The 13,057-nt window shown below is 37.7% G+C and overlaps 1 pseudogene; it reads right to left on the reverse strand.

The window, feature by feature from the left end:
- Positions 1 to 2,739: 2,739 nt before the first annotated feature.
- On the reverse strand, positions 2,740 to 4,687 carry LOC102429139 (annotated as a pseudogene).
- Positions 4,688 to 13,057: the final 8,370 nt, after the last annotated feature.

A 13,057-nucleotide genomic window follows, 5' to 3' on the forward strand; every position in this document is an offset into this window, starting at 1 on the left:
TTGTCAAATATTAATTGAGCATAGTGGTTTGGGTCAATTTCTGGGTTCTCTATTCTATTCCATTGATCTATATGTCTGTTCTTGTGCCAGTAGAAGTCTGTTTTGAGAACAGTGGCTTTGTAATACAGTTTGATATCTGGTATTGAGATTCCACCTACTTTGTTCTTCTTTCTCGGGATTACTGCAGCTATTTGGGATCTTTTTTATTCCAGATGAATTTTTGGAAAGTTCGTTCTAGGTCTGTGAAACATGCCGTTGGTATTTTAATGGGTAGTGCATTGAATCTATAGATTGCTTTGAGTAGTATGGACATCTTGATGATGTTGATTCTACCAATCCATGAACACGGTATATTCTTCCATCTGTTTATGTCTTCCTCTACCTCTTTTTCCAGTGTCCTGTAGTGTACCACATATAGGTCTTTTACCTCCTTAGTCAAGTTTATTTCTAGGTATCTTAATTTTTTTGGTGCAATGGTAAAATGGGAAGCAATTTCTTCACTGATACTGCTACTAGGGCAATGGAAACTAAAGAGAAAATAAACAAATGGGACTACATCAAAATAAAAACCTTTTGCACAGCAAAGGAAACCATCAACAAAACAACAAGAAAGCCCACTGCATGGAAGAACGTATTTTCAAATGTTATCACCGATAAGGGTTTAATCTCCAACATTTATAGGGAACTCATACAACTTAACAAAAGGAAGATAAACAACCCAATCAAAAAAATGGGCAACGGACCTAAATAGATACTTTTTCAAAAGAAGATAGAAGAAAGGCCAAAAGACATATGAAAACATGTTCAAAGTCACTAATCATCTGAGAGATGCAAATCAAAACTACAATGTGGTACCATCTCACACCTGTCAGAATGGCTATCATCAACAAATCAACAAACGACAAGTGCTGGCGAGGATGCAGACTGGTGCAGCCACTGTGGAGAACAGTATGGAGTTTCCTCAAAAAACTAAAAATGGAACTCCCATTTGATCCAGTAATCCCACTTCTAGGAATATACCCCAAGAAACGAGAAACACCAATTAGAAAGGATTTATGCACCCCTATGTTCCTAGCAGCACAATTCACCATAGCTAAGATTTATAATAGCTTTTTTGAGGAATCTTTGAGTTCTCTATATAAACTATCATATTATGTGCAAATAATGACAATTTTACTTCTTTTTAAATTGGATACCTTTTATTTCTTGCTCTTGTCTGATTGTTCCAGTTCCTACTTCCAGTACTATCCTATAAAATAAAGAGGTAATATGCAAATTGACCATCACTCCAACACACAACATGGCTGTCCCCATGTGGTCAAAGGTGGCCATCACTTGATGGCCAGCAGGGGAGGGCAGTTGTGGGTGATCAGGCCAGCAGGGGAGGGCAGTTGGGAGGGACCAGGCCTGCAAGGGAGGGAAGTTGGGGGGGGACCAGGACTGTTGGGGAGGGCAGTTGGGGGGGACCAGGTCTGCAGGGGAAGGCAGTTTAGAATGACCAGGCCTGCAGGGGAGGGCAGTTTGGGGCAACTGGGCCAGCAGAAGAGGGCAGTTAGGGGCAACCAGGCCTGCAGGGGAGGGCAGTTGGGGGGGACCAGGCCTACAGAGGAGGGCAGTTGGGAGAAACCAGGCCTGCAGGGGAGGTCAGCAGGGGAGGGCAGTTAGGGGTGACCAGGCTGGCAGGGGAGGGCTGTTAGGGGAAATCAGGCAGTCAGGCAGGTGATCGGTTGGGAGCCAGCAGTCCTGGATTGTGAGAGGGATGTCCGACTGCCCGTTTATGCCTGATCCCACTGGGGTCCAAGATTGGAGAGGGTGCAGGCTGGTCTGAGGGACACCCCCCCTGCATGAATTTCGTGCACCAGGCCTCTAGTGTAGAATAAGAGAGGTGAGAGTGGACATCATTTGTCTTGTAACTTATCTTAAGGGAAACGCTATTAGTTTTTCCCCATTAAGTGTAATGTTGGTTCTGGGTTTGTAAAATATGGCCTGTAGTATGTTGAGGTCATTTCCCTCTATTCCCACTTTGTTAGAGGTTTTATCATAAATGGGTATTGAATTTTGCTAAATGCTTTTTCTGCATCTATTGATATGATCTTATAATTTTTGTAAATTGTTTCATTTATCTGGTGTATCATATTAGCTGATTTTTGAATTTTGTACCAACTTTCCATTACAAGAATAAATTCCACTTTATCATGGTGTGTGATGTTTTAATGTATTGCTGCATTAATTTTATTAATATTTTGTTGAGGAGTTTTGCAACTATGTTCATCAGGATATTGGACATATAGTTTGGGAAGGTTAGGTCATTTTTTAAATCGTTATTGTTGAAAGTATTACATAAGTCCCATTTTTTCCCCCATTGACCTCCTCTACCTCCTCCTTGCCCCCCACCTCAGGACTTCACCACCCTATTGTCTGTGTCCTCGGGTTATGCATATATGCATACAAGTTATTTGGTTGATTTCTTCCCCCCGCACCCCCCCCCCAACTTCCCTCTTAGATTCAACAGTCAGTTCCATGCTTCTATGTCTCAGGATATTTTGTTCATAAGTTTATTTTGTTCATTAGATTACACATATAAGTGAGATCATGTGATACTTGTCTTTCTCTGACTGGCTTATTTCTATCAGCATAACATTCTTCAGGTCCTTCCATGCTATCTCAAAGGGTAAGGGAACCTTCTAATTTACTACTGCATAGTATTCCATGGTGTAAATGTACCACCGCTTTTTTTTTTCATTTTGAAAGTGTTTATTATTTAATAACTCTCTCTCCCTCTGTCCCAGCCAGCCACTCTCTTGTTCTACTTTTCTAGTCATCCTAAAAGCTGAATACATTCTTTTTTCTCTGTGGGGGATGAGCATAAACACTAAACCAATAAATGCGATGAGGCCAGCATCAGGCACTATGTCACTGAGGAACGCTGGTCTCCAACACGCGTGGCTTTCCCTGGGGCTTCAAAAGGTAGTCCTTTATCATGGTATCTGATGCTCTCATGGAGTTAAAATGCCGCTGCCCATCTAAATACAGCATGGACTTTCCATATGTTCTGGGGAAAACCAAGGGTACTTCATTCTTTGACATGAATGTGAAATGAAAGACATTGGTGGTCGTATGTTCTTTATTGTGCAGAGAGGCCACTTCGCTGTGGACTCTGACTTGAATGTAGTTGCCTTGAGTAAAGCAAACCTGGGAAGACAGAAACAGAAATGATCCAACCTCAACAGGCTTCTGAAACATGATGTCATCCACCGCCACTAAAAATGGTCGGACACCACCAAAGTTACAAGCAGTAGTCCATCCGAGTTCATATGCTTTCCTCATAAGGAAACCACCAAAGATCCGATTGAAAATATTCCTCTCCTGAGGGTGGCAAATTTCCAAGCTCTTCAGTTTTGATTTCTCCATCCATACTGCATTAGGGGGCAAAACTCGACTTTGAAAACTTACAGTCTTCTGATCCAGTGTGTTAAGAAACAACTCATGGATGGTCGTCCTCTCCTCAGCACTGGGAGCCATTTTCAGTAACGACATGGAGCTGAAGGCGACCCTTCTCCCCTTGTTCACTGAAATATGGGACAATAAAGAACCATGGTCAGGAGGGTCACACTGCACACTGGGGTTTCTGAACTGGGCTGTACTTCCAGACTGTAACAATCCCCCTGGAAATTGTCCATACAGCTCACAAAAACTTTCTGTGATTCTTTGCTTTCACAAGGAAATTGTATCAGCTCAGTGTAAAACCAGCTATAATCATCCTGACTTAGAGCTCCAACCAAGTTATTTCATTAAAGATACATTTACCATTTCATGAACAATGAGAAAAAATTACTTCAATTAATAAATATTGGCTGATTGATAAAATTGTTCAAAGTATGAACTTCATGGAACAAAAAATAAGGTATTTTTAATTTCAATAAATTCTTGGAATGAGTAAGACACCTGACTAATATGAGGAGTCCATGCATACTCTTAAAAATAATCTCTTCTGCAGTACAGTTAATGTGCTTTTAAAAGTTTATCTTATTATAAAAAATTAATATACATTCTCCTTGTCTAAAGACCGCTTCTTCCTTAGGGCCTTCAGGGATGAGTGGATTTACAAATGCTGACCTGGAACATTTGCATCTTCACTTCCATAGATGTCTTCCCAACCCAGCTAACATGGCCAGTGAACTCGATGTCCCATTCTGGGCTTAAGCTCTTCTTACACATATCAATTTTGTCCACCAGGGCTGTAACTATCAATAAAGGAGACATCTTAGCTTCAAGAACTTTGGTGTGCATGTAGCAAATAAGAACTCCTAAACTGTCAAGATCCTCAAAAATCCTGCCAAATCTTACAGTGTTTTGAACAGTCAAATATTTCTCTCATAATTCAGGCTGACTGTCCAAAGGCAAGAGAACTTCAACGTAACTGTCTTTCACTCTCCTAGGAGGCAGTGCTTCCTGTGACTTTGCCAAAAAACTACGAAGTAATTTTCTTTCCTCCATTGCTTTCATATGGTCTCTCCAGTTGGTAGATACTCCTACTATTTCCCGCAGCTTATCTCGAACTTCATGAATGTGGAAGACTGTTTTTCAGGATTCTGGAACCCTTGAGTCAGTCCTCTGCCAGGAGTAAGCAGCCCCCTGCTCAAGGTACAAAGCCGCAGCGCCACAGGCCTCATCACGCTCTGCCGCTGTGCACGTGACCAGAGACCCGGCCTGGGGTAGGTAAGCAGAAGCCAGGAAAAGTGCTAGAGCAAGTGGGACAGCCAGGGCCACGGAAACCAGAACTCGCTGCCCAGGCCGACCGCACCCCAGCCACCCGGCCCCCTGGGGGCGGACCCCTCCTGTACCACAGCTTTTTTATGCACTTGTCTACTGATGGGCATTTGGGCTGTTTCCAGATATTAGCTATTGCAAATTGTGCTGCTATAAACATAGGGGTACATATATTCTTTCTGATGGGTGGCTCAAGTTTCTTAGGATATATTCCTAGAAGTGGGTTTACTGGGTCAAATTACAATTCCGTATGTAATTTTTTAATACAGGGTGCTGTTTTACATAATTGCTGCAGCAGTCGGCATTCCTGCCAGCAGTGTAGGAGGGTTTCCTTTAATCCACATCTTCGCAAGCGCTTGTCATTTGTTGATGGTAGCCATTCTTAAAGGTGTGAAGTGATACCTCATTGTCATTTTAATTTGCATCTCTCTGATGATCAGTGACTGAGCATTTTTTTCATATGTCTCTTCGCCATCTGTATGTCTGCTTTGGAGAAATGTCTAGTTTTCAATTGGACTGCTTGTCTTCCTTTTGGTAGTTGTATGAGTTCCTTTTATATTTTGGATATTAACCTTTTATCAGATGTATCATGGCTAAATAGGTTCTCCCATACAGTGGGCTCCCTTTGCATTTTGTCGATGCTTTCTTTTGCTGTACAGAAGCTTTTTATTTTGATGTAGTTCCATTTGTTTATTTTCTCCATATTTTGCTTTTCCCTAGGAGATGTATCTCTAAACTTATAACTATGAGAGATATCTGAGATTTTGATGCCTATGGTTTCTTTTAGGATGTTTAGGGTTTCATGACTTACATTTAAGTCTTTCATCCATTTTGAGTTTATTCTTGTATATGGTGTAAATTGGTGGTCTCGTTTCATTTTTTTTTTTTGCATGTATCTGTCCAATTTTCCCTACACCATTTGTCGAAGAGACTGTCTTGACTCCATTGTATGGTCTTGCCTCCTTTGTCAAATATTAATTGAGCATAATGGCTTGGATTGATTTCTGGGTTCTCTGTTCTGTTCCATTGATCTATATGGTATTCTTGTGTCAGTACCAGGCAGTTTTGGTTACGGTGGCTTTTTAGTATAACTTGATATCAGTTGTTGTAACTCCTCCAACTTTGTTCTTCTTTGTCAAGATTGCTGAGGCTACTTGAGGTCTTTTTTTGGTTCTATATAAATTTTTGGAGTATTTGTTCTAGATCTGTGAAATATGCTGTTGGTATTTTAATAGGGATTGCATTGAATCTGTAGAATGCCTTGGGTAGTATGGCTATTTAATGATGTTAATTCTACCAATCCATGAACATGGTATATTTTTCTACTTTTTCACATCCTCCTCTATCTCTTTTTTCAACATCCAGGAGTTTTCTGAGTACAAGTGTTTTATGTCCTTGGTTAAATGTCTTCATAAATATCTAATTTTTTGTTGTTGTTGCAATGGTAAATGGGATAATTTTTTCTAGTTTTAATTTCTGAGAATTCATTACTGGTGTATAAAAAAGCCATCAATTTTTGGGTGTTGATTTTGCATCCTGCTACATTGCCAAATTCATTTATTAAATTTAGTAGTTTTTTGTTCGAGTCTTTAGGGTTTTCTATGTACAATATCATGTCATTTGAGAATAATGACAGTTTTACTTCATTACTCCCTCCTTTCCAATTAGGATGCCTTTAATTTCTTCTTGTCTGATTGCTATGCTAGGACTTCCAGCAACATGTTGAATAAGAGTAGTGAAAGTGGAAATCCCTGTCTTGTTCCTGTTCTTAGGATAAATGGTTTTAGGTTTTGCCCTTCAAGTATGATTTTGGCTGTACATTTGTCATATATGGCCTTTATCATGTGGAGATATGCTCTCTCTATTCCCACTTTTGAGAGAGTTTTTATCAAAAATGGGAGTTGGATTTTGTCAAAAGTTTTTTCTGGGTCTATTGATATGATCATGTGATTTTTGTCTTTCAATTTGTTTATGTGATGTATCACGTTTATTGACTTGCGATTATTGTACCAGCCTTGCATCCCTGGAATAAATCATACTTCTTCATGGTGTATGATCTTTTTATTATATTTCTGGAACTGATTTGCTAATATTTTGTTGAGGAGTTTAGCATCTATGCTCATCAGGGATATTGGCCTGTAATTCTTTTACTTTGTAGTGTCTTTATCTTGTTTTGGAATTAAGACAATTCTGGCCTCATAAAAAGAGCTTGGTAGTGTTCCTTCCTTTTGGATTTTTTGGAATAGTTTGAGGAGGATAGGTGTTATCTCTTCTGGGAATGTTTTGTAAAACTCCCCTGTGAAGCCATCTGGACTAGGGCTTTTGTTTGCTGGGAGTTTTTTGTTTTGTTTTGTTTTAATACTTCAATTTCCTCAATGGTTATTGGCCTATTCAGGTTTTCTTATTCTTCCTGATTCAGTTTTAGAAGATTGTATTGTTCTAGGAATTTCTCCATTTCATCCCACATTGTCCAGCTTGTTTGCCTGTAGTTGTTCATAGTTTTTTTGTTTGTTTGTTTGTTTGTTTTGTGCTTGTGTGTGTGTGTGTGTGTTTAAAATACTTTGTATTTCTGTGCAGTCAGTTTTTATCTCACCAGTTTTGGTTCTAATTTTGTTAATTTATGTCCTCTCTCTTTGTTTATTGATGAGTCTGGTTGAGGGTTTATCAATTTTGTTTATCTTTTCAAATAAACAGCTCTTGGTTTTATTGATTTTTGTGTATGTTTTAGTCGCTATGTCATTTATTTCTGCTCTAATCTTTATTATTTCCTTCCTTCTGCTTACTCTGGGCTTTTCTTGTTGTTCTCTTTCTAATTCTTCATGTAGTAGGGTTAAATGGTTTATTATTAATTTCACTTGTTTTTTGAGGTAGGCCTATAGTGCTATGAATTTTCCTCTCAGGACTGCTTTCTCTGTGTCCTAGAGATTTTGGGTTGTTGTGTGTTCATTTTCATTTTTTCCAGGAAGTTTTTTTATTTCTTTCTTGATCTCAATGGTAAACCATTCATTGTTTAATAAAATGCTAATTAGCCTCCATGTGCTTGAAAGTTTTTGAGAATTTTTACTGTTGTTATGTTGTTGAATTCTAATGTCTTTCCATTGTGATCTGAGAAGATGCTTGATATGATTTCAATTTTTTGAACTTGTAGAGACTTGTTTTGAGTCCTAACATGTGGTCTATCTTTGTGAATGATCCCTGTGCACCTGAGAAGAATGTGCAGTATATATTCTATTAAATCCATGTGATCCAGTCAGTGTGTCATTTAGAGTCACTGTTTCCATGTTAATTTATTTCCTTGAAGATCTATCCAGTGAAATCAGGGAGTGTTAATGTCCCCTACATGACTGTATTGTTTTCAATATCTCCCTTAAAGTCATGTAGAAGTTTTTTTACATATTTAGATGTTCCTATATTGGCAGCATATATGTTTACCACAATTATACCCTCTTGTTGGATTGATCCCTTTAGTATTACATAGTGACCCTTGTTGTCTCTTGTGATGGTCTTCATTTTGAAATCTATTTTTTAGATATGAGTATTACTCCCCAACATTTATTTCATTTCTCTTTGTATGATTTTTTTTTCCAATCACTTCACTCTCATCTTGTGTGAGTATTTTGTTCTAAGGTCAGTATATTATAGACAGCACATAGCTGGGTCATGTTTTTTTATCCATTCAGCTCCCCATGATGTTAGATTGGTTCATTCAATCCATTTACATTGAAGTTATTGATATGCACTTATTTATTGCCATTTTAATTCTCCATGCCTCTCTCTATTTCTTCTTATCACAGCAGTGCCTTTAGCATTTGTTGTAATGTTAGTATGGTAGTGATAAACTCCTTTAGCTTTTTTTGGTCTGGGAAACTCTTTATTTCACAATCTATTTTTGAATGATAGCCTTGCTGTATATGGTAATCTTGGTTTCAGATTCTTACTTTTCATTACCTTGAGTACTTCATGCCATTCCCTTCTGGCCTGTAGAGTTACTGATGATAAATCAGTTGACACCTTTATGGGAGCTCCTTTGTAGGTAACAAATTGCTTTTTCTTGATGCCTTTAAGATTCTCTGTCTTTAATTTTTGGCCTTTTAATTATGATGTGTCTGGGCATGGGCCTGTTTGCATGCTTCTTGCGTGGGACTCTCTGTACCTCCTGCACTTGTGTGACTTTTTTCTTCACCATGTTAGGGAAGGTTTCTGCCATTATTTCTTCAAACATGTTCTCTATCCGTTGCTCACTTTCTTCTCCTTACGGCATACCTATTATGCAAATATTGTTACATTTCATGTTGTCCCACAGCTCCTTTAAGAGGTCCTCCTCTTTTTTTAATTTTTTAAAAATATTTTTATTAATTTCAGAAAGTAGGGAATGGGAGAGAGAGATAGAAACATCAGTGATGGGATAGAATCATTGATTCACTGCTTCCTGCATGCCTCTCACTTGGGAATCAGACTGCAACCTAGGCATGTGCCCTAACAGGCAATGGAACCATTACCTCCTGGTTCATAGGTCAATGCTCAAACGCTGAGCCATGCCAGCCAGACTGTTTTTTCTTTTTTATTCTCTAATTGCATGATTTCTTCTATCCTATTTTCTAATTCACTGATCTGATTCTCAACTTCCCCTAATATGCTGTGTATTCCTTTCAGTATGGTCTTTATTAATGTTATGTCATTCTTCATAGTTACTATGAGCATCTTCGCCATCATTATTCTGAACTCTATGTCTGATAAATTTTTATCTCCATTTTGTTTAGCTCTTCCTCTGAAGAATTCTCTTGTTCTTTCATTTGGGGGGTGGTTTTTGTCTCCCCATTTTGGCTGCCTGTTTGTGTTTGTGACTTTGTATTAGGTAGCTCTGCTATGTCTCACAATCTCCAGTGCAGGACAGTGTCAAATGCTATTTCTGACTAATTAGATCAGGCAAAAATTCAAAGCCTCCAGAGACCTGCCTATGCTTGCAGAATGATTGGTTTCCATCTAGAGTAGCCTCAGGTAATTGTCCATAGGTGGGACGAGAGTTTTTCCTTTAGGGTGGGGCAATTACTTCTTCCTGAAGGCTAATTGCTATTCTCAGTCTCTTAATGGGCCTCTGAAACTCCACAGGGTGGAGAAAGGGATTTTCCAATAGGGTGGGCCAACTCTCTTCCCCCCCTCCCCCCCGCCCAGCAAAAAACACCTGGATAGCAAATGTCTGCCTGAGAAAGATATCCTCCACAGCATGAGGGAATGCTCAGCACAGGAAACTGGGGTGTCTGCCTTCTGAGGTCAAACCCCAAAACCCCCAACTCTAGCTTCTGCTCACACAGCTCCAGACCACTCTGCCCTACCTCTGTGAGAGCCCAAGGTGAGTGCCTACACACAAAATTTTGTGCCTTGGCTCTTTAAGTGGGTGCCTGCATTTCCAGTTGTCTCTCCCTGGTAGATAGCAACCCTTTTTACAGCCAGATGTTATGTTGGCACCTTTCTCAGTTCTAGTTCTCTCTGCTTGGGGGCCCTGCTTGGTGTTTAGACCCCAGAGTTCACAGTGGCAACCCCCCACAGATGAGATATCTCTTAGGAACTTTAGCTGATATCTGTTGGAACCAGGCCAGCCTTTTTGTGCCTCTGCCCTTTCTACCTAGTCTTTCTATCAAGGCTAGGTTTTAATTCTTTGAATGTTTGTTAAAATGCACCTGTGAAGCAATCTGGTCCAAGACTTTTGTTTGTTGAAAGTTTTTCCATTACTGCTTCGATCATTCATTATATTCGGTCTGATCAGATTTTATGTTTCTCTTTTTTCTTTTCAGGTTTAGAAGGTTGTATGTTTCTAGCAATTTATACATTTCTTCCAGATTGCCCAATTTGTTTTCATGTAGTTATTCATAATATTATCTTATAATCCTTTATATTTCTGTGGTGTCCATTGTTTCTTCTTTTTTATCATTTCTGATTTTATTTATTTGGGCCCTTTCTTTTCTTTTTCTTTTTTTTACTTCATGACTCTCATAAAAGGTTTGTCAATCTAGTTTATCTTTTCAAAAATCAGTTCTTGGTTTCATTTATATATATTTTTACTTCATTTTATTTTTTTGCACTCTGATTTTGTTTTTCTACTGACTTTGGGCTTTGATTGTTGTTCTTTATCTAGTTCCTTTAATTGTAAATTTATATTATTTATTTGTGATTTTTCTTGTTTCTTGAGGTAAGCCTGTATTGCTATGAATTTCTTTTAAGGCTGCTTTTACTGTGTCCAGTTGATTTTGTGTTGATGTGTGTTCATTTATATTTTTCTCAAGGTAAATTTTGATTCATTTCTTGATCTCATTGTTAACACATTCATTTTTTATTAATATGTTATTTAACCTCCATGTGTTTGTGAGGGCTTTTTTATTTTTATAATTGATTTCTAGTTTCTACCATTGTGGTCAGGGAAGATGTTTGATATGGTTTCAGTCTTTTTAAACTTTTGGGGATTTTTTTGTGCCTTACCATGTGATCTATCCTACAAAAAGTTCCATATGCAACTGAAAAGAGTGTATATACTACTTCTTTGGGGTAAAATGCTCTGATATATAAATTAAATCCATCTGGTCTAATGTGTCATTTAAGGCCACTGATTCTGTGTTGATTTTCTGTCTTAGGAGCTATCCATTGATGTCAATGAGGTACTAAGTTCTTCTACTATGACTGTATTACTGTCAATCTCTCCCTTTATGTCCATCAAGATTTGTTTTACATATTTATTATAATATATTGTTGGTTGCATAAGTGTTTACAAGTGTTATATCTTCTCGTTGGATTGACCCCTTCATCATTATGTCATATTTTTCATTATGATCTTTGTATTAAAGTTTATTTTTCCTAATATAAGTAATGCTATCTCTACTTATTTTTAGTTTTTATTTGCATTAAATATGTTTTTCCATCCATTTACTTTCAGTCTGTTCTATGTGTATCTTTTGTTCTGAGTTGCATCTCTTTTAAACATCATATACATGAGTTTTATTTTCTTATCCCTTCAGCAACCATATGTCTTTTGATTAGAACATTTAATCCAATTACATTTCAAATAATTGTTGATAGGTACATATTTTTGGCCATTTTATTCTTTATAACAATGTTGTTGCTTTTTCTTTTTAACCAAAATCCTTTAACATTTTTTTGTAATACTGGTTTGGTGGTAACAAACTACTTTAGCTTTTTGTTGTCTGGGAAGCTTTTTCTTTCTCCTTCAATTTTAAATTCTAGCTTGTTAGGTAAAGTAGTCTTGGTTATAGGTACTTGATTTTTATTAATTTGAATATCTCATGCCAATCCCTTCTGATCTGAAGTGTTTCTGTTGAGAAATAGGCTCACGTAGTAATTGAAAAAATTAAATAAAATTAAATAGAAAGAAATAATCTGACAACTTATGGGAGCTCCCTTGTAGGTAACTAAATGACTTTTCTTTTAAGAAACTCTCTTTGTCTTTAACCATTGCCATTTTTATTATGATGTGTGTTGCTGTGGCTTTCTTTGGGTTCATCTTGTTTGAGACTCTCTGCTGTTTCTGCACATGTCTGTCTTTTTTCCCCCAAGCAGGTTTGGAAAGATTTTAGTCATTATTTATTCAAATATGTTCTTGATATCTCTCTATCTCTCTCTCTCTCTCTCTCTCCCACTCTCTCTCTCTCCCACTTCCTCTCACACTCCCTCTCTCTCTTCTCGTTCTGTTACTTTCTGTGGTATGAATATTATTACGCTTCGTGTTGTCCCAAAGTTCCCTTAGACTAACTCATCAAAAAATGATTTTATGCTCTGCTTGGGTATTTTTGTTACCATGTCTTCCTAGTTGCTCATCTGATTCTCCACCTTATCTAGCCTGTTGTTGATTTATTCAAAAATGTGTACTTCATTTCAGATACTATATTTTTTATTTCTGACTCCTTCCTTATTATTATTTGTATGTCATTTAAAAATTTATCTTTATTCTTGAAAGTACTAGAGAAGTCCCCTTTTGCCCCCATTAACTCCCACCACCTGCTTCCACCCTCAACCCTAGGCCTTCACTGCCCTAGTGTCTTTGTCCATGGGTTATGCATATATGCATATAATTTCTTTGGTTAATCTGTTGCCACTCCTCCAACCCTTCCCTCTCAGTGTTTACTATCTCTTTGTTTAATTTTCATTGAAATCAACTATTTTTCCTAAGTTTTTTGATCAATTTTATAACCATTCTTTTTTTTTACACATTTGTATATCTTTTTGTTTGTTTTAAAAATGTTTTTATTGATTTTAGAGAGGAAGGTAGAGGGAGAGAGAG

The sequence above is a fragment of the Myotis lucifugus genome, unplaced genomic scaffold, assembly GCF_000147115.1.
Source record: "Myotis lucifugus unplaced genomic scaffold, Myoluc2.0 scaffold_4, whole genome shotgun sequence".
Classification (NCBI taxonomy): Eukaryota; Metazoa; Chordata; class Mammalia; order Chiroptera; family Vespertilionidae; genus Myotis; species Myotis lucifugus.